We start from the raw sequence: 27,047 nt of genomic DNA on the forward strand, positions 1-27,047 counted from the left end.
TAAAGTTACGTACGATAACGTTCGTTGCCGTTGTCGTCGTAGTCGCAACCGGAAGTTCGCTTCAATTTTCCATTTAGACGGAAATAATTTCGACGAAGAACACAACAAAACACAAGTAGGTACACTTACACATGACATCGAGTATCAATATCGGGTGTTCTAGGGTTGGGTTGGGTTCGGTTCAATAAGGACAATTGAAAATTTACGTTTGAACTGTGATGGAAAATTGAATGCGAACGTTAATTTTATTACTTCCGATACAATCAGTAACTGTTATTGTTTTTCGTTGTTGATTCTCAAGTCTTTTTTGTATAATTTTTTTATACGGCCCGCCAAGCCGCGTTCCTTGTGTCACCACCGAGTCCTTGTCGTTTGACTTTCTCATTCGTTTATGAGAGAATATAATATCCATGCTAATTGGATTGGATCTTCGGGTTTATCATGCACTCTGACTCGCTGGCACTATGAAATAAGTCATTTTGGTAGGCGAATTGTATTTTTTTTTATTATTTTCATTTTCATTTCATTTAATGTAGTATCGTGGAAAATGCAATTTCAGAACAAGCGTCATGGAGAAGCCTTCTAAAGCGTTTTGCTAAACGTGAGCGGAATTTAATTGACCTCAATTTTAAGAATGAAAGACACACAACATCGTGCCTCAATGTTGGTTTTATGCTGGGATAACGTTCCATCCTTTGCAGTCCTTATTATGGTTTAATTGTTGAGTGTGTATCATATTCTCGAATTCTCATGGTTCTCGGTTCCCTCTTCTCTGACTAGTTAATTTATTGGACTTATCTGCATACACACTCGTTACTCAGGGTTTGTTGCTTTTTTTTCTTTTAATTTATTTCTGTGCTTTTGAACGCGTCACAATGAGTGTCTGGAGCGAGGATATAAATGGGTCAAAGATAGTATCATGTTGGAATATGCCTTTAATTAATGTTTAAAGCCTACGAAGCTGATTGGGAAACTGTGTAAGGGGGGTTTGGCCATTAATTTGATGATGGATTCAGCGTGCGAAGTAAATATCAGAGAATGTTGCATACTTTAAGGAGATATTTACGGAAATGGAATCATAAAGCCACAAAGTTATTGACTCAGGGCAAAACACTTTTTACAAAAGTTTTATCAAAAGTTAAAGTTTCAGCAAAAAACGCAACTTGCTTACAATAAATATATTTAACCCGATAAAAATAGTTAAAATAAAAACCTTCTTTGAGAATGTTTTAGTATATGTATTTACAGACTTAAAAAAGATTGAGAAAAATAAAGTTTTTCCAACATTTTAATAGGAAAGTAGGTATATGGATAGTATCAAACAGAGCAAGATGCCAAGTTTTAATTTGAAATAAAAGCGATAGCCCATTTTTTAACCCAGTGTGTTCACTAATAAAATGTATCAAATGTTAGGTGAGGACACATTAAAAAAGATTTTTGATACAGACTTATAGACAAGAAAAATACCTTTCATTTACTATTAATTGTTTAATAAAATAGCTGAAATCTTGATTTTGAGATCCGAAACTTAAAACTCAAATATCTCCCAAGCCCCACCAACGATTTTGAATATATTTTAGCCACATAATGTGCTTATCCTCACTTTACATTTGATACCAATTTCATTAGTGAACACAATGGGCCCAGGCTCCATAGAAAAATGGGTCATATCCTTTATACCTGTTCTTTAAATGAAGAGAAGATTTACTCGTATAAAGTTTTATTCAATTTTACAACTTATTTAATAAATTTGATACTTTTTGAATTTATAGAAGATAAAATAAAACTATCCTGCTAATTAAAAAATTAGTCATACACAGTGAAATCCAAATCTAAAAAAAAAACAATAAAAGAACTTTTGAATTCATAAATACCTATACTTTCAAGTCTTTTATATCTTCACAAAGAATCGATTATGCAAGAAATTATGCAGCCAAACAAAAAAATAGAAAAAAAAAAAAAAAACAGAAAATCCAAAGCCAAATCCACTTGGTACAGATTTCATAAGTTTATTGATCCCGATAACACAGTTCACACCGATTCCACACAACTACACACACTTGTTCGACTTAACAAAACAATGCACCACTATATTTATGCAATATGAAAACCGCACGACTCACACTACCCTCCACAATAAAACTTAATCAACCCCTTCTATACAACGAAAACAATATCCCACAATCACAACCTCCAACCCCATGTATCTGCACACAACACCCTCAATAAACTTCTCTCCCCATTTATGCCATTTGTTGAATATGAAATGTTCCTTTGTTATATTTTGCGACAGCGACAACCACATGTTGAAAATGTGCAGAAAAAAAAATTAAAACAAAAAAAAAAGTACGAGAAATGTTTAACAATTAACACCCTCACATCTCTCGTCCTTACAACCTCACCCCCCTTTCACTGGATAAAAAAGGATGAGTTGCAGGACTACGATGACTACGACGACGACGTCGACAGACGACAACAACACGTCTGCTTATAACAAAAAAAAAATGAAAAAAAAAAAACGGAAAAAGTGAACACCCTCTCACTATACTTGTCGACACGAGGACAACTCAAAGGCTTTCGAGAATCTACAAAAGCTTAAACATCAGTAAAATGAAAATGAAAAGGAAATAATGGTTGCAAGTACTACACAGCTATACAAGAGAAGTGCGGGCATAGGGCGAAACATAAAAGAGTGGTTTGCATGGCTGGCTGCGGCTGGCATTTCGTCCTCAAGCAATGGGGATGATATCGCATTTCAAACTATATCCCCACAACTTGTTTGGGTATTTGTATTTATATCATCATCGAGCAAACTGCATTTTAAGAATAAGAACCTTCCAGTCAACCCTCTACCCTGTCCCCACTCCCACTCCATCTCATTTCACTAATTAAAGGCAGATGACTGATATATTTGGTGTCATTCATGATTATGCACCAAACTGAAGAAAATATAGGTGAACCGAAAGTGACACTATCAACAACAATAACCAACCACAATGCAACAATGCACAAAACGGGCACCTCCACCACACCACAAAGATTGTCATAGAAAGTCTTGACATGGTTATCGTGTCCCACTACCACAATACCGCGTCTATCGTCATCGTCGTCATTTTCATCGCCGCCATCGTCATCGTCGTCGACGACATCAATCATTTTTAGCATCCCGGCTTTTTTTTTCTGGTTCGTATATTTTGCATTCATAATGGTTTCTACTATATCGTCCTGGTTGTTATATATGTTTCAATATTTTTACCAAGCTGTTGCATGCAACTAAACGTTTGCTGACACTTCTGACACAGTGACACATGAAATCAATCACACACGATGCAATGTTGTATGTATTAGGAAGAAAATGAGGTAGGGCACATATGTTCTCTAATATGTTAAGGTGCGATCTTGGAGGGTGCAACGGAAGAAAAGCCAAGAAAATATATGTCAATTTGTTGAATCGCGTATATAGGTAGAGTACATTATGTATATTGAAAAAGGGATTGATGTCTTTAGAGATTGAGGTCGCGGGAATGTTGCAAGCGAAAAAAATATCAAATAGGGCGGCTGAGGTGCATATTTATGTTGAACTCTTAGCAAGGATGTACATCTTTTGGACCTCATTTGAAAAAAAAGGATCGCATTAAACTGGATTGAAATAGAATTGACATCAATCTTAAGCTATTAGAAATAGCACACACTTTTTTTTAAGTAGTAAGAATAATAAATTCCTAGTTTTTGACCTTATGTAATTATCATGCGTTTTTTGACAAATTAAGGACTATAGAACAGCCGCACTTGTATGTGCACACATTTTTTACTCCTCAATTTTTTCATTTTACACCTCAATCTTTAAAATCGAACAAAAATTGCCAAAAACACAATTGTATAATCTCTTATCATAATTGCCCACTGTGGTGTATGAGTAACATTTTTTACACTTTTTTTAACGGGTTCATGTGTTTTTCTTCATGTTATACCCAAATCATAAAAAATATCGAAGAAGAATTGCCAAGCTAGTTAAATAAGCTGTTATCAAAATTGGTCACTGTGGTGTATGCGTAACTTTTTTTTTCCTGAATATTTATATTAAGTTTTGTAGCATTTGTAAAAAAAAAGTTGAGATAACAATTTTCCATGATATTACGATGATAGAGAATGCCGGTCTCGAAAGTTTGTCTGTCAGGATGTCTGTCGGTCAATATAAGGAGCTACAGCCTAAACGGATGGTCCGATCTACTTCAAACTTGGTATGTAGCAGTTTTTGGATCCTATACAGAGGGGTTTTTGGAATTAATTTTTTTGGACCAAAAATAACGATACCTGTTATATACCAATGTTGAAAAATTTTAATTTGCTCAAAAACGGCTCCTACGATTCTTATTAAAAAATTCAAGTATAAGTTTTTAAATAAGGTCTATCTTTCAATGAAAAAAGTTTTTTTTTTAAAATCCTTATTAATGGTAGAACCGTTTTTAAAAATTTCAAATTATCTTCAAAATTACCAGTTCAATTTTAACGATTTTTTTATGCAAAAACATATACATTGCCTTAATATAAATCTTAAAACAAAATTTTGAAAAAAAATAATTTTGAAATTTTTTTTGTTTTTGAAAAATGAAATTTTCGAAAACTTGTCATTAATTTTTATTTTTTTTGAAATTTTGGTTTTATGTGTTGATCAAAAGTTTATACAAAATGGCATACCAAATTTATTTAAACATTTTTTTTTTTTTTCAAAAAACTATTTATAAAAAATTACTTTTTATAAAAACGGCTTTAACGATTTTTGAAATTATTTGTTTAAAAATGCATCTTTATAAAAGAAATTAAACTGCATACTTTTTTTGGACCTCAATTTTATTTAAAGAGTTATTTTTTACATTTGAAGAACTAATATTAAGTTTTTTCATACATTTACATTTTTATATAAAAAGTTTTTAGTTCTAAAAGCAAGTTCGTGAGACCCAGTCGTGGATTTTATTTTTAACGGGTTCATGTATTTTTCTTCATTTTATACTTAACTTATCAATAATATCGATCAAAAATTGCCTAGCTATAAACTGTTATCATAATTGGTCACTGTGGTGTATGTGTAACTTTTTTTCTAATAAAAAAACTAAAACGATCATATAAAACGAAAAAAAATTAAAAATGCAATTTTATAACTTAAAAACATAACACCAAACGACAATGGAATATGGACATGAACGAATGAACGGTTTTATCACGAAATTAATTGTTAGTTTTTACATAGATGTAAAACTTCAAAACTTTGACACACTAAATTAACTCTAATCCCGTTTGAAACGTTAAAGAACTTTTGCTCCTAATCAAACTGTCACTGTGTTATTTTGATTTATCGTATACTGCTTTTACTGTAGTTTTAATAGTGTTCAAGGATTAAATAGCTTTTTAGAAAAAAAAAAAAAAAAAAAACATAGAAAGAGAGAAATTGAGAAAATTCAACAAAATAATCTCCAGTCAGCTATCCATCACACTATTATCATGTCTATTTAACTATAAAAATTGTATACACACGAAGAGTATATTTTTTTTAAATTTCTCCTTCACATGCAATGAAATAAAATGAAAGATTTAAAAGTGAAAAAAAAAAAATCAAAATGTGAGTTTATGTGTGTTTTGTTGGTGTCCTCTAGAGGATAGCCGACTCTCTCTCATTTATTCTCTCCATTCATTCACATACAGAAAATTACACTTGCTACTTGCTTGGTCATAAATTCTCATGTTGTTGACAGGACTTTGATGTATTTTTATTTGAATTTATCTACTCTATACTAGTATTTCTCTGTTTGTATGTAACTCTACACTAACACATGACTAAAAATACATGAAAAAGAAGAAGAAAATAGAGATGCAAAAAATAGAAAAAATTAAAAAAAATCACTGGGACAAAAGTTAATTGAAAATGTTGGTCAATTACACCACAAATGTCCTGAAATGGACGATATACCTCTCTAGACTCAACATACACATAGACATATATACAGACATCACATAGACATAGGGAAGTCATGAAGGATGCAACTTTGGGGATAATGAAATTTGTTTTGTGTTCACTCTGGCTGTCCTACATAATCTTCACTGGGGTTTATCATTTTCTTTCTGTGCTTCGTTTTTTTTTTATTCCTGTGTGGGTTTAAGTTTATTTTGGCATTATCTACTTTTGGAGAGTAATTTCAAAGGATTACAAAGGGGATTGGAGCAGTTAGCGTGTTGACTTTCTTCCATATCCGTGTATCCTTCAATCTCCGCAAAATGGGATAATTTTGTTCTATGCTTCTTCTGAAACTGAATCTTTTCTTGGATGATTTAGATGGAAAAAACTCGCAGCTTATTTTTGTTCAGGGTGTAAAGTAAAAAGGATATTTAAAGGATGCAGTTCCTCAAGAAGTGTGTTTTTATTTTTTGTGTACAAACTCGTAAGGAAAACGAGGGTGTGTCCGTTTTTCCCTTGATTTTGAATTAGGTCAAAAGCAGGTAGGTACTCCACACAGGATACACAGGACCTCACTCACACTCTTACATTTGTGCATCTTTACTTTTCATTAACATGTTTGCATCAGAACGATACAACTGCCACACAGCGGAATGAAGTGCAAACAACTTCCTCTCCCCGCGCAATCCCCCTCACACATAATATATAGAGCAACTGGTGGTTTAGAGATTGGATAAGCAAAGCAACAACAACAACAACAACAACAAAAACAAAACCGTTGTTCATTGTCATCAAAGGATTCATAAAAGTAGCACATATTTATTAAGGTACCACCAGAGCATCAGTGAACGAGTATAAAGAAATCCTTTATAGAAGGGGGAACGAGTACTGTTTATATGTGTATGTGTGGTGGTATGTCGCCTGCTTGGGGGCGCCAATAAACAATGCTAAGCTTAATGAGGTTTTCAAACCACTTGCACTCTGGCACTGGAGTTTCTCTATAGTATATGACTCTATTCACGACCGGTGGAGTCGTACGAAAAATAGAGTCGGGAATATTATATTTATATTTAGGTATATTCTTAATGCCTAGCCTTTACCATCATAGCTATTCACCCCTCAGGTTCGTACCTACATATATCCTTTTTTTTTCTTTTTTTTTTGTGAACAAACTTAGAAAAATCTCACCTGCAGGATTTCTTGTATTTAGGTCAACTTATGGAATTTCTTTCTGCAAAGTTAAATAAATAAAAAAAAATATTTTCAATGCAATTTTCCTGCGCAAAAAAATATCCTTTTTGCCATAAACCCAATTATATACCTAAACAAGAAAGAAGAAGAAATAAAAAGAAGAAAGAGTATGAAAAAGACTAACTCTTTTTATATATCTTTTTGTTTTCTATTTTTATTTTTTATGGGTTTTTGAATAAAATACCAAACAAAGTTAGTGTGCAGTCAGTCATAAGAATTCCCAGTAACAAGGAAGAATATATAGGATATATGAACACGATATGATATTAAACTTTATTAAACTTTGTAATTTAAGTCAATCTTTATGCTTGGCTGGTTGATTTGATGGTGCGTAAAAGATAATAATTTATAATGCACCAAATATTCTGGGTGTTTCGCATAAGATGCGACAAAAACTAGGGCGTGTGTAGGTTGGGTCGAAACAAAAAAAAGGAAGTCTTATGGAATGGAGTCTAATTTGCTCCGTTTAGGAGTGAGGAACTTATATAGAAAAAAAAAATTATTAGAAAAAAATGTCTCTCTAAAAAGAAATAAATTCTTAAAGTATTTTTCTAAAGTTGCTTCGATCCTAGGTTTTTGAAAACCAATTTGCAAAAATTATTAAAATGATTTTTTACGTTGAAGTAGGTAACCTAAAAAAAAATGCAATTATGATTTTTTGTTCAAAATTTAAGTATGTGCAATTATTAAACATAACATTTTATAAAAATACAGCCTTAAATCTTCTTTTTCCAAACCATTAAAACCATGAAAAAACTCAAAAACATTAACGCATTTAAGCTGGAAAAAATAACAGATACAAAGTTGAGTCATTAGAAATTGGAGACAAAATACATATAGTTAATAGGTCGGAGCAACATTGTATGGGGAAAAAATACAATTGAAAAATAAGAAACATTCCCCCGCAAAAGTTGCATTGGGTCCAATAAAGTATTAAAAGATTTTTTGTTAATTTTTAAAATGACCGAAAGGGGTCGCGCATTCGCATTGAAAATTGAAAAAAAAAAACAAAGAACATATACATATTTTTTAGCTTAAAACTTTATTTATATTTATTTCTTTAATTTAGTTCCTTTATTTATTTTGTATAATCCTTCTTAATATCAACTCTGTACTACTGAAAAAAAAAATAAATATTACAAATAACTACAAGAAAACATAAATTTTTGCATTGCAATCCGCGACTCCTAGCTGTGGAAAATTTTTTTTAGAAAAATCGTTTAATTAGTTTTAGGACTACATACATACATATATTGCAAGGGCATAGTTTTGAATTTCCAGAAAATTAAATTTCGCTCCTGCCTAATAGTTAAGCCTTTAAAGACAAGTCAATTTATCATATTTATTTGGAAGGCCAACGTCATTTCGTAGTAGAATTCATTCAATTCAAAACTGTTGATGCTAACGGTCGATATATTCCCAAAGACATGAGGTTATTGTCATTTGATGATATATTTATACAAAAGAAAAACACTTATATCTTCACGAATGTCCTTTCTCAACATCAATCTCAATCACCAATCGAGCGACCGACCGACAATGGAAAAAAGAGAGCATTTCCAATTTTCAGTGTTAGATATGTTCTATGGCTTTTTCATATCCACCACACATCATGACTTTATTCTGTTTTAGGGTTTAACCAAAAATATCCTTGCATGATGCTTTTCATCATCATTTTTGGACTGATGAGATGTCTTTTTGGAGCTGCAAGCAATTTTGGTTGCGAAAATCAACACACTAGAAAAAAGGACACGACAAAAATTAAACAAGAAAAAAAAATAAAAATAAAACAAATTAAAGAGAGATAGATAAAGAGCAGAAGATAACAGAGTAACACAATGTGTTGTCGTGTGTTATGTGCGTGTGTATATGTTTTGTGTGGTAGCTCAACAATTGATAACCGTTTCGTTTGCAAAATGGTTCCCAAAAAGGATATATTTTTTTTTAGGAGAGCATCACTACAGCAAATGGTAGGTACAAACACCACACAAAGAATTTCCTCTTCTATAACACCTACACATGACCAAATAACGTCAAACAAGCCAAAAAGCGTGGGATGTTGCCCAAGGACATGGATGGTTTTTTTTCTTTCCTTTTCCATTTTCTTCTTTATATTTTTTTTTTTAATTTTCTTGCTTTCTTTTTCATTCCTGTTTTTCTGTATTTATAATTTTTCTTTATTATTTTCCTTTTCGCTCCAGGATAAGGGATAAATATTGTAAGTTTAAGGTCCTCCGGATAATTAGAATAAAAGCACAAATGAGAGCCATGGCAAACAAAGGGAAAATATATCTTCTAATTCCGTTTCCCTACTATATATCTCTCTTTGTCTCTGTCAAGGACTCGTAAGGACTTTGTTTTCGTTTTGTTTTCTGTTCATTTTTTTTCTCAAATTCTTTTTGTGTTTGATTTTTCTCAGATTTTTTTTTTTTTTTGTTCATAGTTCCTTTGGGCTCATCAATTTCTTCATTGTCTAAAATATAGGTTAATATTAACTGTGAATGTGTCGTGTCGTTGTCGTCCTCTTTTTGTACACTCTTCCACACATTTCCAATGTTTAACAAAAAAGGATAAAAAAAAACATTTGTTTCCAGTCAATTTTTGTTATCCCGGATGGAAAGCAATCTATACTCAAGTGTGTATACGTGTGGTTGGTTATGTGTGTGTGTATTGGGGAGGTTGTTGGATCTTTTTTTTTTTTTTGGTTTGTCTATCCCCAAAAAGGGGGTCCCGGTTCTTGCAAAATTCACGTGCAATCGAAATTCATACATACACAAGTCAGCCTAACACCAAAAACCCTGCACAAGAGTGGGAGGAAGTTTCTGATTAGAATTTGTATTTTTTTTATCTAAATATCTCCCGCTAGAAGTATTGTGTATCTGTTAGTTTTTTTTGTCTTTCTTCTTTTTTTTTTTTTTTGTTGTTGTGTGTTTTGTCTAAAATCAGTGAAATTGTGTTAAGGAAAGTTTTTTTTTAATTTTTTTTTTTTGCTTTTATTTTCCAATATAATTGACGAAAGCTAAAAACTCTGGAATTCAGGATGCTGTTGGTGATATGCTCTTCTCTCGATCCAGTCCACTTGGAGTGAATTTGAATGTATCTGTGTTATTGTGAGTATCTGTATATTATAACCTAGTGCTAGTGATAAAGAAGAAGAAGAGATATAAAATGCCTGTGTAGAAGATGTACGCATTTACGCATGACCCATTTATTTTGTATCTCTGGGATGAGAGTGCGGGATTTTAGTACTATTGTTCTACTTCTTGGAGATTTTTTTTGTCTTTCTTTTCTTTCTTTATTCAATTTTTTGTTGTCGTTGTTGTATTATTTGTGTGACGGTGACGATGATTTTTTTTTATTTTTAAGACACATTGTAGGTACCTATGTACCAACATACAATTTGTTTTTGTGAATTGTCTTTAAGAATGAAGAGGTTTCGAGTTTTTATAATTTTTTTGAGTTTCAAGTCAAATCTGTTAGCGAAGGATGATATTGATAAGACTTTTTTTGAAAATAAATTCAAATACACACAGTGGGGTATGTGATTTTTGATATTTCAGTCCGAAGAAGTAATATGGCTTTATTTTCTGTTTAATTTTGTGCATATAGCTTTGGATTTGTTGTGGGTCACTGTGGCGTATGTGGAACATATTTTTTTTTTTTTTTTTTTTACTACGAATCATATCATTTAAAAGAGCTATTCAATGACAATAGGAAAGAAACAACAAGATTTTATTATTCTATACAGACACTTCTATCATTCTTAAATATCCATTAAGATTTGTATGTTTCCAGACAGTGACATATTTTTTAAGCTATTAGAGGAATTTTCAGTGTGTTTTTATTTGTTAAGCTTTTTGGCTTAGAAATCGAGAAAAAAGTAAACAAAAAAAAATTGGATTTCTCATATGGAAAACTTAGAGAGTTGCTAAAATTTATATCAAATAAGCTTTAAGAAATAAATTGCAAACATTGATTTATTAATTCATATTTTTAAAACTATAATTCTGAAAAATTTATTTTTTTTTTCAGTTTTAAAATCCGAAATAAAAAAAAAATTAAAAATTAAAGCAATAAATGGGAACAATTAAACCCAAAGAAGGTGAAGGCGTTTAGAAATGTGTGATTTGAACATCTGATTTTTTGCTTTATTGGCCTTACTTTTTGTGCATTATATATCAAATATTACTAAAGCTTTGAAAGTTTTAAAATGGAACCTGCATTTTTTTTTCAATAGGTTATTTGGGCCACTTAACAATTCGTGGAAAATTATGAAAGATCCAATTTTTAAGTTACTACAAACCCTTCGTGTAGAACCCCGTGGTGCGATTGACTATTATGCCAGAGGTCTGGGTTCGATTACCAACTTCCACCATCTAAGCCTCTATTCAACTTGCAAAGTATTGACGAAGCCTGCGTGAGTATCATTGTCATGAAAAAGTTTTAAAAGTTGTGATGTCCTTTACTTTAAATACCTTGGTTATCTTCGCGGTTTTTTTTAAACATTTTTGACGATGCATGCAAGAATAATTCGAAGAAGGAGGTTGAATTGATTATTTCGCCAAGATAAGTTTGTTCTCTCAATACCAAAAGACTTAGCTGAGTTGAAAGATTACTAGGCCACATATGAGCAATATACTCCAATTTAGCATATTGTGACCCATCATAAAAGGAGAAAAATTTCGTACACCGCTGCGGTGGTTTTCATGAGCTTGGAAAGAATGGATGTCAGTGCAATCGGTCGATAGTTAGATGGTGAGGAAGATTCGCCTTAAATAGGAACAGGATGGACAATGACCAATAGAATAAGACGTTGTCAAGCATTAGAAATTTCCTGTCACTTTTAGGTACTTGGCATTCATAGCAAATTAAGCTTTCTCTAAAGAACTAACATAACCGAGGACGATGAGGTGGTTCGTATGTTTTTTACAAATTACCAAACAATTTTACTATTTTTTGGACACTGTGCAGTATTTATGATTTTTATGAAAAAAATGTGGATTCTATAAATTCATAATTTTAAGTGTGTTTTTTGTTTTGGCACAAGTACGACCCAGTCTTGAATTTATACTTTGAAATGAGTCAGAAATATTTTACAACCACCGGTCACCCAATTTCAGTTAGAATGTTTATAAACTCAGGGTAATGATAAACATTTGACTTCGATGTCTGTTCTCACTGTTCTCTGCTCTAATCAAAATCTCGAATAAAAACTTTTTCAATTTGTTTTTAATTTTCTTTTTTTGTTTTCTTTTTTTTCATAAATCGAGAAAAGAATTAAATTCAACACTCATCCCTTCTACAACGAGATGACAATTTTTTTGACAATTTTTATTTTTCAACATTTTTATCGAGACAAATCAACGTATGCAATAAATCCCACTTCTGATTAAAACCCCATTTGGAGTGACAATTCCATTACTGAACACTTCACTACTCTGTTCTGTTGCTGTTCTCAAAAAAAGACAAATAAAAAAGCAACAAAAAAAGTTCTGCATTATTTGCATTCCAATTTGAATCCTCAAACTTTTGCGATCGTAGGTACTATATGCGGGCCGGGCCAACAGCAAAAGTAGCTACGCGATGAACTCAATATGAATACTAAGTGAACCCACTTGGACACAAATCATGGAAACGATGACAAGCTGTGGTGTATCTGTATGATGTGTTGTATACAAGTTATATGTGTAAAAAAAAAATAATAAATGTTAAATATTAAAATTTATACCAGTTTGATATTTTTTGTTTTTGTTGTTGTTGGTTTGGGTCTATGTTAAGTGACAGCTGCTGTGGCATTTTTGGAATGTCCTGATACTTGAAACGGACACAAATTTATGCTACTGAAACAGAAACAGAGAAACAACACCAGAAATAGTATAGTCTTGTGTTTGATTTGTAAAATTTATTGTTCCCGATTTCTGAGAATTATTCTGAAAGTGACAGGGAAATTATTAATATGAACGTCTTCATGAAAAATGGCAGATTCCCTTTGTTGTTACTTTTGTGCTTTGAAATGTTTTACTTTTTTTTATTGGTTTGGTTATGGGTTTGGGGTAGTTTGGGTGGTGGTTGCGTGTTTAAGTGTGCTTTATGCTAATGCGTTTTTTTCTACTGAGTTCACTTTGGTTGAAAACACTTGCAAAAGATTATCTATTTTTCACACTTTAGATCGAGGACGAGTTTAAATATCAAAAAGTTTGCTTTACATTTTTTAGATTTCTCTAGGAGTCGATTGGAAAAAAGTTTTATGCTGAAGTTATTCCTATCTTGGTGAATTTAATGTTTTTACTCAGAGTTTCATACTTTGAAAAAACTAATATTAAGACAAAACAGATACAAAAGTCTGTTTTAGTAAACTTGATTATATGAAGGATCTTATACGGACACACACAAAAAAATGAAAAAAATTGAAAATAATTATAATGAGTTTTTTGGTTTCGATGACACAAAATTAATTATCATCTTTCTCACCAAATGGTTAATGATAAAAAAAATTAATAATGCAGGTCACACAAAAATTCACAATTTTTATAAGCATTTTTTTGTAGCCATATTGAATACCCGACTGAAGGCAAAATATTCTATGTCATAGCACAATTTGTTCCTATTTTTGTAACTTAGATTTAAAACTAAAATTTCTACTTGGCTTTGAATAATAAAAATATAAAAAAACTTACAGTTAATTTTATTTATGAAAAAAACTAATTAATATTATAGGTGCACAGAAAAAATATAAACACATTTAATGTTTGTAGTGAACTATAAAGTCAAATTCATTGGGTTCAAATTCACCCTATGTATATCTACCACCTAAATTCATAAAGATGCAGTAGAAATTATGTTTGGAACCAACATTAATGGTTCTTGACTTTTAACTTATATAGAAAGGTTTGCTTTCTCAGGAACGGATCGAACGATTTTAATAAAAAAAACATTCTGTGTATAGGTAGGATTTCTAACTTTCTCGTCGTAAACGCCTGATTTGAAAAAAAAAATTGTATTTATATGAAAGCATTTTATTAACTAAATATTAAAAATAAGCATAATTTTCAGAGAAAAAAAAATAAAATTTTGGGATTTTTTGACAAAAAATATTTTTTTTAATTTTTTGTTTCTTCGTTTTCAATTTCTGGATTGGACACTAATTTTTTGCTTTGAAAAGTGTCATAATTTTAAAATAATAAAAATGTTATGTGTGGCAGCCGTTACGTCTAGTGTAAACGAGACAGTCGTTCTCCCCATGTAACTGGGAAACAACAAAAGTGCTCATGCAGGAGCCTGATAAAAAGAGTAATATATATATATAGAATAGGGATTCATGTAGAAACTTGAAATCACAACAAAAACATTACTGTTAAAAAAAGAGCCAAGTTCTCCTATGTTGAAATTATGCTGGCACAAAAAGTATTGAGATGTAAAACTGTACCAAGTTCTAAAGTTTGGGTTCAAATTCGTATCAATAAAATTTTGATTGTTCTCTTGACAATTTTTCTTTTAATTACCTATTTTTAAAGTTATTTCAAAAATTGCCAAGTAAACAATCAAAATTTTATTGATACGAATTTGAACCCAAACTTTAGAACTGGGTACCTACAGTTGAATTGAAAATCTCAAATTTTCGATTTTTTCCTTTGTATACACCACAAGTCCTATCACCGTGTAAAATTTCAAGTTTCTACGATATCGGAAAGTTCTCCATAATTTTGATGATCTGTCAGTGAGTCAGTTACGGTTTTTGCCATTTTTGAAGCCCTATATCTCAGAAACTACTCATCTTAGGAGGCTGAAATTTTGTGAGGTGTTTGGTTTTGGCCAGCTCAACAAATATAGTTTGAAATTTCTAGCATCTTTGGTGTGGAAGTTAGAGGGGGGTCGAAAATGGCCTAAGTTGTTTCCTGTAAATAAGGGTGTAGTGCCAAAGTTGCTAGATAACTTGTCTGAGCACTACCATGCCCCTTGATAAAGAAAGAACGATTTAATATTAAAAAATTATAAAATAGTCTTTTAAATTTGGACCACATTATGTTTTACAAAAATGAATACTCAAAATAAGTTGTATCAAACATACATTAATTTACTGCTGTTCTGCAGGGCTCCGCGCTTATTATCCATCTTTTTAATCAAAAAAAAAAAATAATACAATAAGAATTTTTTGAAATTATATTTAAATAGCTGGATGTATTAACACTCCTGTAGCTAATTACTGCAGGAGTGAATAATATTTTATAAAATATTTAAATTAAATGCGAAACTAGGTTCCACGTACTTGCTCTTAACGTAAAAATTGCTCAGAATATTCAAGCTATTTATGGAAAAAATCGCAAAAAGTAATTTAAGTTTATTTTTAAAGTTAAAACAAAATTTTTAATGATTTTAATATCTTATCAAAGTATGCCCTTTAATTTCTTGCCTAACAAAGAATTTTTAGAAAAACGAATTTAAATTGTTTAAAAAAAAAACAAAGTTTCAAAAATTTTCAGAGATCCATTTAAAAAAAATAATAATTTTTTCAAACAGAATTTTTGAATTTTTATATATCCAAAACTATATTTTTCAAAAGTTTTTCTTATTTTAATCTTACCGTTACAAACACACCATAAATAATTAACAAAATAAAGGACTTAAAAGTAAATTTCAACTTTCTAGGGAAAAGGGAAAAATATAATAAATACAATTCATACAGCATGGAGACTACACCACAAAAAAGTATGATTATGTGTACTTTTAACTTCTAACAAAAAATGATTTGTTTTGCTTTAAGTTAATATATTTTATTGAATGCATACGCACTCCATCTATGCAAGTAGGAATAAACAATTGCAATCATTTAGATTTTGCAGACGGAATGAGATTAAAAAAAATTGTTTCACAATAAGGACTTTGAAGGATTGTAAGAAAAACAAACTTACAAATTATTCAAAGTATGTTTCGAAGTCTCTTTAAAAAAAAAAACAATCAATTCCCGCTATAAAAAGGGTTTCTCTTTCAAAAGAGTCTATTTTTTATTGCTTGTTTTATGTAACTGCACAGTGTTTTCTTTTGCATTCCTTGAACTCTTTTAGTCTTTTGAAAGTTTTTTTTTTTTTTTGACAAAGGATATAGGCACTCGAAGGGCTATAAGCATTCATCCTTTTATTTGTCTTGGAGGCTTTTACATGTTTATATTATTTTTTTTTTATTTTTTCGTATCCACTTAGTTTTCTATAGAACTATTGAATGATGGTTTAAGATTCTACCTTGGTATTAACATTCCTATTTATTTTCATGGAAAATAATTTGAAATGAACTATTTGCATCAGGGCCGAATGCTATGCCAACCAAGGATTTAAAATGACTGGGGATATCTATTGTATATGCTATGTAATGGGTACCTACTCCATTTTATTTGTAAGAAAAAACTCTTATTTTTATTGAATTATACCAAGGAACAAAAGTTTCACGATAACCGTTTTAAATTCAAAGAATTCATGGAATAAATTGTATACTGCTGCAAACCATTTGGTACCCGTACTTGTTCTATAGGGCAAGTTTTGGTTCCAAATAAAATGCACGACTGGGTCGCACGAACTTGCTCTTAGAATTGAGATAACTTCTGTCTGACTGTCTGTTTAAGGAGCTACGCCTAAACTTTTATGGAAAATCGTTAAAGTAACCAAAATACAAAACTTTTTTAATTAAAAAAAAAAAAACATTTTTGAATTAAAAAAAAGGATTGATGATATTTTTTGAAATTTGTTTTTTAAAAGTTGACTAATACTCTCTTAAAAAAATAACCGCTCTAACAATTATAAATTTTTTTCTTAATATCTTCTCAACGGTATCATGTTGCGATCTACATCAGTTAGAAAACTATTTTGTCTTTGGATCTTTAAATTAAATATTTAAGGCTTCATAATTATTTTCTTTAAACATAAAGCTATAAAGAAAAATCTCTAAAAATTCGGGTTTTTAGAATTCTTTTCTACAAGATACTAGTAATTTGAAAAATCCAGAGAAGTCTTTAAAAACACTCGGAAATAAGAAAAAAAATTCTATTTTCTTAAAATAGTAAGGGCTTTTTCCAACAAAAAAATATAATTTTAGCAGCATAGATTTAAGCACGAGGCAAAGACAGAATAACATAATTGAACATATACAAAATTCTAAGGCACACTTTCTGCACTTTCAGAATACCGTCTTTTCTTGAGTTCGTTTGTTTTAAGGATAACTTGATGCCCAATAGTTTTTACATATATGGCGAGTTACAAACAAAGTTTAAGAAAACGGTTCTTACATTGTTCGTAATTATTATGATCTTGGTGCACAAAATCTTACCGAAATCAGTCAAGTCGTTAGAAAAAACATACTCTCCTGGAAGTGACAAATAAAAACGGTTTGAAAAAAAAAAAATTCTCAAGTAGCAATTTTTGTTACAAATTTTAAAACCGACTTCTAACACGTTTTAAGTTTTAAATAATTTCTCTTTTTAAATATTATTTCCAATAAAGATCATTGAACTTTTAACAAACTGTATGAGAAGTAAAAATAAACAAACCTGCGCAGTTGTCGAATTTATCTTAAGCTTATTAAGTCGAACAATAAATTTCTCCTTATTTTCCTATAATTTTTTTTTAACTTAAAATTTAACTAATTAAAGAAATAATACTTACATTAAATTAATATTCTGTCCATATCCGCGGTGTTATAATGATTAGCCGCCAAATTAGTTTCTTAATTTTAATTTAATTTTGTTTTTTATTATTTTATTCACAACGATTTTTTCTTTTATTAATTTGATGTATGAAAAACGATTTGCACTAACTACGAAATAAATTTTAATTATTTTTATAAATTTTTTTTATTATATTCGTTACCCCGAAACCATATTTCCAAGGATTTTTATTTAATTTCTTTTTTTTCTATATGATAGAAAATATTTATTTTTGTTTATTTTTTTACTTAATTTACAACATTAATTTTTTCTTAAATTATATACATTTCTATTTTATTTTTTTTTACAAATTTTTTGTTTTCAAAATTTTCCAACGAAAACGCACGTCAGTTTAATTTATTTCAGGAAAATTTTATGATTATTCCAATTATTGATAAAAATACAACGAATGATTTTTGAATTAAGAAAAACATCGACGAAAGAAAAAACTTAAATAAAGCAAAAAAAAAACGTTTCTCGAGACTCTAACACTTGTTAGCTTGTGCCTTTTATGAAAATCTTCTCGTATAACGGATACAATGAATACACACTCATTTTGCAAGTTTCTTCTGCTTTTCTTTGGTATCCTTAATTTTCTTCTTTCTTTTTTTTTATTAAAACACCGTATTTATTTTCACATGTTTATAATTTTTATTTTTTTTTTTTTATTAATTTTTCGAAATGTTAAAATGTTAATATTATATTATTTTTATTTATTTATCATTAAAATTTTGCAAAGAAAATTTGCCAGCTTTCTGTTCACCATACCCCCATTTTTATCAAATCACCTGTTATACTGTTTGTTGTCCTTGAGGGAACAATAATATAAATTAGAGTTGAAAACCGTTAAATATGGTTGTAAATTAAAAAGAAAAATAAATTAAAACAAACGGTAAAGGAAAGAAAAATGTTCACTTAAACTAATTTACTTTTCAAAAGAATTTTTTAAGGATTTTTTTTTAGTTAATTTTGCCCCAGAACTGAAAAACTTGGACTTGGATTTTTTTTGAACATTCTATATTTTTCTGCTGCTGCTTCTGCTGATGGTGGTGGTCCTTTCAGTTATTACAAACGCACGCACGCCATACATACACACAACTATAATACACATCTACACTCATACATAGCAAAAGGACAGAGAGACAGGAAAACTTCAATTGCTGGTGGTTCCCGTAATTCCCTGCTTTCTTTGAGAGTAGATACCGCAGAAAAGAAAGGCAAAGGAGAAACTTTCTCGTCCTGGGAAAATTTCAAAATTCGACGATTTTTTTTTTTTTTTTTTGTATTCGCAACTACTACTTCTTTCCCGAATAGAGTTTTATGTACATTGCTTTTCGGAGAATCGCTCAAAAAATATTATCCTTAATTTTATTTTTAATTTTTTTGGTATATTTTTCGTCCACAAATTAAACAAAAAAATATAAATCATTTGCTGCAAAGGACTCTCATCCACTGTTGCTGGTCCTAATCAACATATGTGTGAGATTTAAAACACCGAATTCAAGAGGAGAAAAAAAAATTATTTTACTTTGCTGAACAGAAAAAAGGGTGTAGAATGGCCTTTTGAAGCACCAGCACCTTTTAGTCGTTATTCTTTGAAATACGTTATTTTTTTGACTTATAGACTTTCTTTTTTTTAACTTTTTTTTGCCTTTATTATCCTGGTTAATTTCTTCTTTTTTTTTTTTTTTCTTTTAACTTTCACTGAAATGTGTGTGTATATTATTTAGATTTTTTTAATGTGAAGTATATGTATTTTATGATGATGGTGAAAATAGGAGGAAAAGGCAACAAACAGCACAACCCGAAACCGGAACACCAACTAGAGGCAGGCAAATTTGAAAAATTCCCAATTGCCTGAGATTTTCAATTTTCCTGGGGTTGGCTTAGGTCTCAAATAACGGTACAAGAGCTGCTGGAGAGAACTTTAGTTTGGAAGGATGATTCTGTGTGTGGGAAAACTGTTAGCAAAAAAAAAAGCTAAGTTAGAGCTTTGGGAGAGAGAGGAAAACACAATGATAGAGAGAGCAAAGCTTAGTGGAATTTTTGGAAATTTGAGCTTTTTTTCTCGGGAAAATAACTCTCATGTAAATTATAGAGACAAGGATATTGGGAATTTTGTGAAAATGTGGGGATTTTTGTTTGCATATTTTGCATAGAAAATGTTCTGTTCGATTTTAGTATGGACATTTTTCTTAAAATGCAAAATATTAAAATCGTTTAGCTGAACAAGGTTTTATGCAAAATATTAAAATCGTTTAGCTGAACAAGGGATAAAAAAAGAATACAAATTTTTAACAAAAATACAAATTTCATAATAAGATTAAAAAAGATAAGGAGTTAAATTTTTGTTTTATGCTTTTTTGAAGAGCTATCAGTATCAAAATTAGTTTCATGAAAATGAGAATTAAATTATTTTGCGGCTATAAGCTACTAATTATAAGCAAGACATTTGTGAGGTGGAAATAAGCGATTTTTAATGATTTCGAAAATTGTAACTTTTTTTTCAATAAAACTATATGTCAGTGCCTTTAATTTGACTTGGTATTTATGTTATTATATTAAGGAAAATTACAAAAAATATTTTTAAAATTTTTAACTAATAAATTTGACGTTGAAACTGTTAAGTTTTTATATTTACAAACCAAATTCACCCATTTTTAAATAAAATAAATTGTATTTTATTACAACAGGTAAAATTGACATGTTTATTAAGCAAATGGTCTATTTGTTAGAACGACACATTTTTTTATAAAAACCTCAAACCTCAAGTTTAAATCTTTCAAAGAAGAACTCATAGTATTTTATCTTTATAAAAATAATAAGTTCGTTGAACTTTTTAAGAAATACAAATTACAAATTTTTAACAATTTTTGCTGTTACGTGTTTTAACGTTATTGCAAATTTACTACATTTTTAAATCTATATTTCTGAAATTTAATAATAATTTTAATAAGTTTTTAACTTTAACTAGAATTTAACTATTTTGCAAAAAAGTTTTAAGTTTATTTTTGAAAATATTAAATATTCTGAAAACTTATTTACTAATTTTTAGAAATATTAACATCCCTGACTTAGACTTTCTTAAACTTATAAATTATTTAGGTGCTCCTATCGCTATCCGTATCCTTACCCAACGGAATTGTAGACACTTTAGTATAATTTTCATATACAAACAACTTTTCATGCGCACTTTGCTCACTAAACTGTTATTTTCTTTTTTCTATTTTGAAAAAAAAAAAAAAAATCCCATGGGACGGAAAAGTTTTTCGAATAGTAAAATCACACAAAAACCAAAAATTAAATTTCCCTCCTTACGGACTGGTATAGGTAAGTACTTACACAGGAAACGGACGGAAAGTTTTATTCCATTCAATAGTCATGATGGCGCAATGAGAATTATACAGTTATCTTCTCTGACAAAACAAAATAAATTCAAATCTGCTGAGAGGAGAGAGCATCACAAAGCTGAACAAAGCTCAGCAACAGTTTTTTTTTTTTTTGTCTTTTTTGTTTGGTTCAAAAGCTTCTTTAGTAAGCAGAAAAGGGATATTATTACCATTTATCTCGAAATGATAGTAAAGAAGAGGTTTTGAGAAGTGCTGTTGATGGAGATCCCCTTCCCCATATCTTCATCAATGGAAAATGATGGGAATTTCCATATTTGATTATTATCAATTTAACATTGCTATTTTCTGTGTTTTTTTTTTTTTCTATCGTTGTTGCTTTGGGGTCAAATAACTTTTGAAAGTTACATTTTTTATTCAAATAAAAAAAAAAGAGTTAAAAAAAAGTCTGCCTTGACATCCACTTATACACACATCTCGCTATACCAAGTCTCTATCCATCCTTAAGGACAAATTGGTTTCATCAAGGGATGATTTAAGACTCAATTCATTATCTGATAATTGGCCTGTGTTGTAAGCAGGTAGAGGTATACCTTTACCTCGTAATCACTTGTGCAAGGACGATGCACAGTAAACAGAAGATACCACAACAACAACGACAAAAAAAAGTGATTCAGGATTGAGTGGCAGCGGATGGAAACAATAAATAGGTTAACAGGGGTAATGGAGTCGGGATGACTAGTTTGGTGGAAAATTAACTTTTAAAGCCTGAAGGCGAATTGTGTGTAGGCAAAGAAAATTGTATAGAAATTAAAAATGAAGTCCATCCAAAAAGAATAAAATCAATATCAACTCACTATGAAGATAAATTACAGCAATCCTTATGGTTGATGCATTGAGTAATTGCATTTTAATTATATTTCAATTTGCCATGGGCAAATTGGGTGAATTTAAATTTAATCAAAGAGTTAAAGAACATACATACGAATCTGGTTCAGTGGTCCTAAGTCTCTTATTCTTAGATGAAAAGGAAAAAGATTTTTTACATGCAAACTCACTTATATCTTGGAGTTTGTGACTGGTTTTTGGCTTTCAATGACCTAGATTAAAAAACTTTTCTCATGAACATTTTTAAGGGGTCCCAGTTCCAAGATTCTTGTCGAGTTATGCTACTACTTTAGGCCATTGACAGTTTCCACAAGCTTTTACGTACTTGTTAAAATTTTTTCTCGAACAAACCTAAGAGGTCCCAGATAGTGGATCTGTGAGAGCTCAAAAATGATGATCATGTTGATCATGTTGATCACTGCTCAGTAACTGAGGAAGTAGTACAGATTGTTACGTTTATGAATTCGAACTTTAAAGAGCTTAGACTTTGTTAAAAAAAATTTCTTTAAAAAAAATCTATCCATAGTCTCAAAATGAGGATCAACATCCCATCATCGTTTTCAAAATTCAGAATAGTTTTACTTTATTCTATCCATTTTAAATGATGTATTCCATTTGCTGCTTTCGTATCCATATAGAATTTTATAAAAACTTAAAAATAGACGAACAATTTTGACCAGTTACTCTGCATAAAGTTAAATTTATGATGATAATATCCGTTTTCATAAATGGTTATAGTAGCAACACATTCTAAAAAAACACAAAAAACGTCAGTGTCCCTCGTATTTGATTTAGGCCAAATACGTTCTATATTTTTTTTTATAACTGAATCACTTTCTCCATTTTAAGAACAATGACAATTCGTTCAAGGATATTTTTCTAGCAACAACTTTCTCTTTTAAAATGAAATATAGTTTTTATTGTTTTTTATTTCTTTGAAATATTTATATTCCATCACCGGAAATAAAAAAAGCACAAATCTACAAGAGATTCATCCTTTTTTTGGTCCTTTCCATGGCAATATTTTTTATTTTTTACAAACTGTAATAAAAAAAAAACAAGAAAAATGTAAACCAAATTTAATGACCTCGTACTGCTTTCTTTTACTTCTGGCACTTGATCATCTCCCCAAAAAAAAGGAATATCGAAAAATCAAAGCGTTGAAGTACAAAAAAAAAATCCTTAAAACAAAAAAATCTAAACAGAACTAGTACACATCATATGATTCTTAAGGAATCAGCGAAAAAATGTCCTTCTTCTTTCGCCAGCCAATAACTGATGAGACCTACTTTCTGCGAATTCTAAAATTCTAGCAAAAAAAAAAATGGATAAAAACTTCTACTGCAATATTTGAGAGTCCTTCCACCTTGATGTCAATTGCAAGAAGTGAAATTCATATACCAATTTCAGTTTTCGTCATTTGACGTCGTTGTCGTTCGTTGTTGGACTTGAGTTGAGGACAAGAACCGACAAAAAAACGACCATTGTATAAAAAATTTAGAGGAAAATCGACATTCGACTTCTGGTGCATAAGTCATGCCCAAAACTCAAATGTGCTTCCAAAGGACGAATGAAAACGACGACGATAGCTATGTTGAGATGTTAAATGGCAAAATCAAATTTTACACTGACAAATTTGTGGTTGAAATTGAAAAAGGAAGTTTTGAATTAAAAAAAGAAGTACACGTACATACAAAAAGGACGAACGAAACTAGGCTGAAGTTCTTCACAGTAAAACAAAAAAGGACATTTATTTCTAAAAAATCTTTTGATTCAATTTGAAATTTCGATACAAAAAAAAACTCTGTCCTTAAATATTCTTTAAGATTGAAACTCCCAGATATTTGAAATTCCATTTAAAGTCCTTGTGTCTCCTATGTGTATATAAATGTTAGCTTTGGTATGTCCTTTGAAAACCTAGTTTGAGGCAAAACCCTCATACTAAATGGAAGTAAACATTATTTGATCCTTCATGTTGTTGGTTCCACAGAACACACACACACACAGGAGAACAATATTCCTGAACCGAACCCCTAGATTCAAGTTCTTCTTCAAGGATACAACAACACCAACTCTATAACATAGATAATGAGTTCCGAAAGTTTAAAGAGACAGGAAGATGCAATCTGTAATGCAAGCATACAGGATGCGGTCGGGTTAATCCAAACAAATGATGAAGGAAGCACAAAATAATGTGGGATAGGGTGTGTGTGTGTGTGTGTTTGCCACAAAGTACAAGTACTTGTACCTACTACCTCTGCCACTGCTACTGCTAATACTACTTATTGGAATAGTGCGAGGAAGGAAGTATTTTGGTAGTTTTTTTTTTTTTTTTGTTCGTTCGTTTATCTCCTTGCTACCTACATTATTCTGCAATCTTTTACCGGCTCTGAAAATTCATTCTTTGGTACAATAACTATTTTCACCCTTAAGGGGTTCGAGAGAAAGTAAGGTTCACACAAGGATGCTTTTGTCAAAAGTAAGTGTTATCATTCTGTTTGGAATGATGAATTTATGGAAGTCATTTGTTATCGAGGTGTTTAGCAACAACCGGGACAGAGAGAGTTAAAATTGTTGCTTGAAAATGTTAACAGAGATTTTCTTTGAGCTGGACAATATTTTTTCTGATGGTGTTTCTGAAAGGGTTTTAGTTCCTTTCAATATGAATTGTTAGTTTTCAGTCTTCAAAGTAAAATATTCCAAGGGGGGTTAAATGTGTGTTTTGAAAAATTGATATACGTCTAAAGGTAAGAGAATTCTTTGATATTGCTAGGTTAATTGTTCAGACTTGGGGTCTCACCGAAGTTCTTCTACTTTTTTATTTTTGCAATCCCGAATTTTCAAATGTTTTTGCATTGTAAACCGTTTTTAAAGCTTTTAGAAATCAGACACGACTTTGTGTTTTTCCTATAAACATTCGAAGAATACTAGAAAAAATGTAGCAACTTGTGGAAGGAGAGCTATTGGTTCTAATAACGTAATAAATCTTAAGAAAGATGTGTAAACAGAGTTTTAGAAAGCTTTACCAACATTCTATTTAAAGAAAAAGGATCTTTAAATAAAATTCTAATTGATGTAAGTTACGGTCAATGTTTCAGGTTTTATAACAGCAGAGGAAATGAACTTTAATTAAATCTAGATAAAAGATAAAAAACTTTTAAAGAACTCACCAGATTTTAGAGATGAAAGACCAATCTTCTCAATATAAAGCCCTTATGGTGATTCTCTTAAAACCAATTCTTAAAAATGCGGAACTTTAAGCTTAAACATTTTCAGTTTAACCCTTTATTCCATTTTTTTTTTTGTTTATTTCTTATTTTTCCTTGTAGTTTCTCAGTTTCTCCACACAAAAAAATCAGAATACTATGCAACCAGACAAAACAATGTCCTTTCAGTATTTTTTGTGTGTACTGCCTGGTAATCTGCCACTAACTTTTTATCACTGCCACAACAAGATAAATCCTTCACTTGTTTTGGTATTAGCAAGAAGAAGTACTTTCCGTCTTTAATGCTTCTAGACTTTTTTTTTTCAACTCTAAACAACTTTTTCGTCACCAAAATGACTTGCATTTATATTGTTTTACATTTCTTCTTTCAAAGCATTTTCTTCCATGTTCTTTCCACTCTTTGTTTTGTCAAACATTAGCTATAAGGAAGCATGAATTCAGCTCAGAGAGAAATGTGACTTATGGTTCCATAACAATTATCTTCTTTCACAGTCTTCTTTAACATCACATTTAGAATCAAACAGGATTATGCTATTTTAGAATTTGGACGAAATAGTTCTTGGTTCTTGCAACGATGCACTTGAATCCAATTATATATTGAACTTCAAACGCCTGTAAGCAATATGATCCTTAACAAAATCATAAATCTTGGCAACTGTCCAAAAATTAAATAAAAAAACCTAGGAAAAAACAGCCCCTTTTAAAGTGAAAAAAAGGAAAAAAAAACAATCTCAAGGAGTCCCTTATTATGGAAACATAAAATTCGAATCCGTTTTCAATGCTTCTCTTAATAAGCCGCATTACAAATTGTTTCCCATTTTTTTTTTCGAAATAACCAAACTGATTCCTCCAATGACTTTTATTTCTTTTGTTTGTCCTAGAAAATAAACCATCCTCAATGGAAAAGATAGATAAAGTGCAAGTGCTCTAGTGGAACAGAATATATGGAGGAACGGGTGCTCCTTCTTTTTCCAAATTCAAGTTAACCGCACTACCAAAAATGAAGCACTCAACGAAAAGTTTGTTTCTCCTTGGCAGCCATCCAAGTGATGTCAACCCGCAAAGAATGCATATCCTTGTTTAAAGAAAAAGATACAATACAAAAAAAAAATAAACAAACAAAACAAGAACGTTGTTTTCTTTTATTGGTCCCTAACCGCAGGATCCTAATTTGCTGTATCCACTTACAGCTTCTTCTGTGTTTGTGTGTATATTTGATGACAATTTGTTTCTCTTATAGAGATGCAACCCGCATTCTTATGCTTGTTTAAAATTTGTTTCTTCTTCATCTCAGAGCATGTTCCAGAGCATCACTGTTGCAACATCCCGCACATCACCATATTATTATAATTTCGGTTCTATAGCTTTGTCGTCGTCGTAGTCTTCATCGTCTTTAAAAAAGGATATTCAATTTTGTTTTGATAAGAAAACACATTTACAGACAAGACACTAGAAGTGTAGGTACTTGTCTTATTATTATTTGCAAGTAATATGTACATTTTGCAAGGAGTTTAATTGTTTACCAAATTGGATCCTTTTTACTCCCAAAAATAATACAGAGCAAAGCATCGAATAGAGAAGACTCAGTCTGTTGGTATGTTTATATCGGTTTGAGTCTCTTCTAGAGAACACACAAGAGTTTAAAAGGAAAAGGCCTATTGATTGATGGCATCATCAGTGAATTGAGTAAATGT

The 27,047-nt window shown here is 30.6% G+C and overlaps 1 protein-coding gene across 4 annotated transcripts in view; it reads right to left on the reverse strand.

Annotated features, from left to right (window-relative positions):
* Positions 1-19,746, reverse strand: part of LOC129913086 (neuronal acetylcholine receptor subunit alpha-7-like) — a 99,529-nt gene extending 79,783 nt beyond the window's left edge. Inside the window, exons 1-2 of one of the 4 annotated variants that reach the window (XM_055991537.1) lie at positions 19,470-19,746; positions 17,851-18,699 (exon numbers count right to left, since the gene is read on the reverse strand). The gene's annotated coding sequence lies outside the window, so the exon portion shown is untranslated. Of the gene's footprint in view, positions 1-17,850 lie in introns of all 4 variants that reach the window. The other 3 variants (XM_055991534.1, XM_055991536.1, XM_055991538.1) reach the window with 3 other exon arrangements.
* Between the last annotated feature and the right edge of the window lie 7,301 nt (positions 19,747-27,047).

This window comes from Episyrphus balteatus, chromosome 3, assembly GCF_945859705.1.
Source record: "Episyrphus balteatus chromosome 3, idEpiBalt1.1, whole genome shotgun sequence".
Classification (NCBI taxonomy): Eukaryota; Metazoa; Arthropoda; class Insecta; order Diptera; family Syrphidae; genus Episyrphus; species Episyrphus balteatus.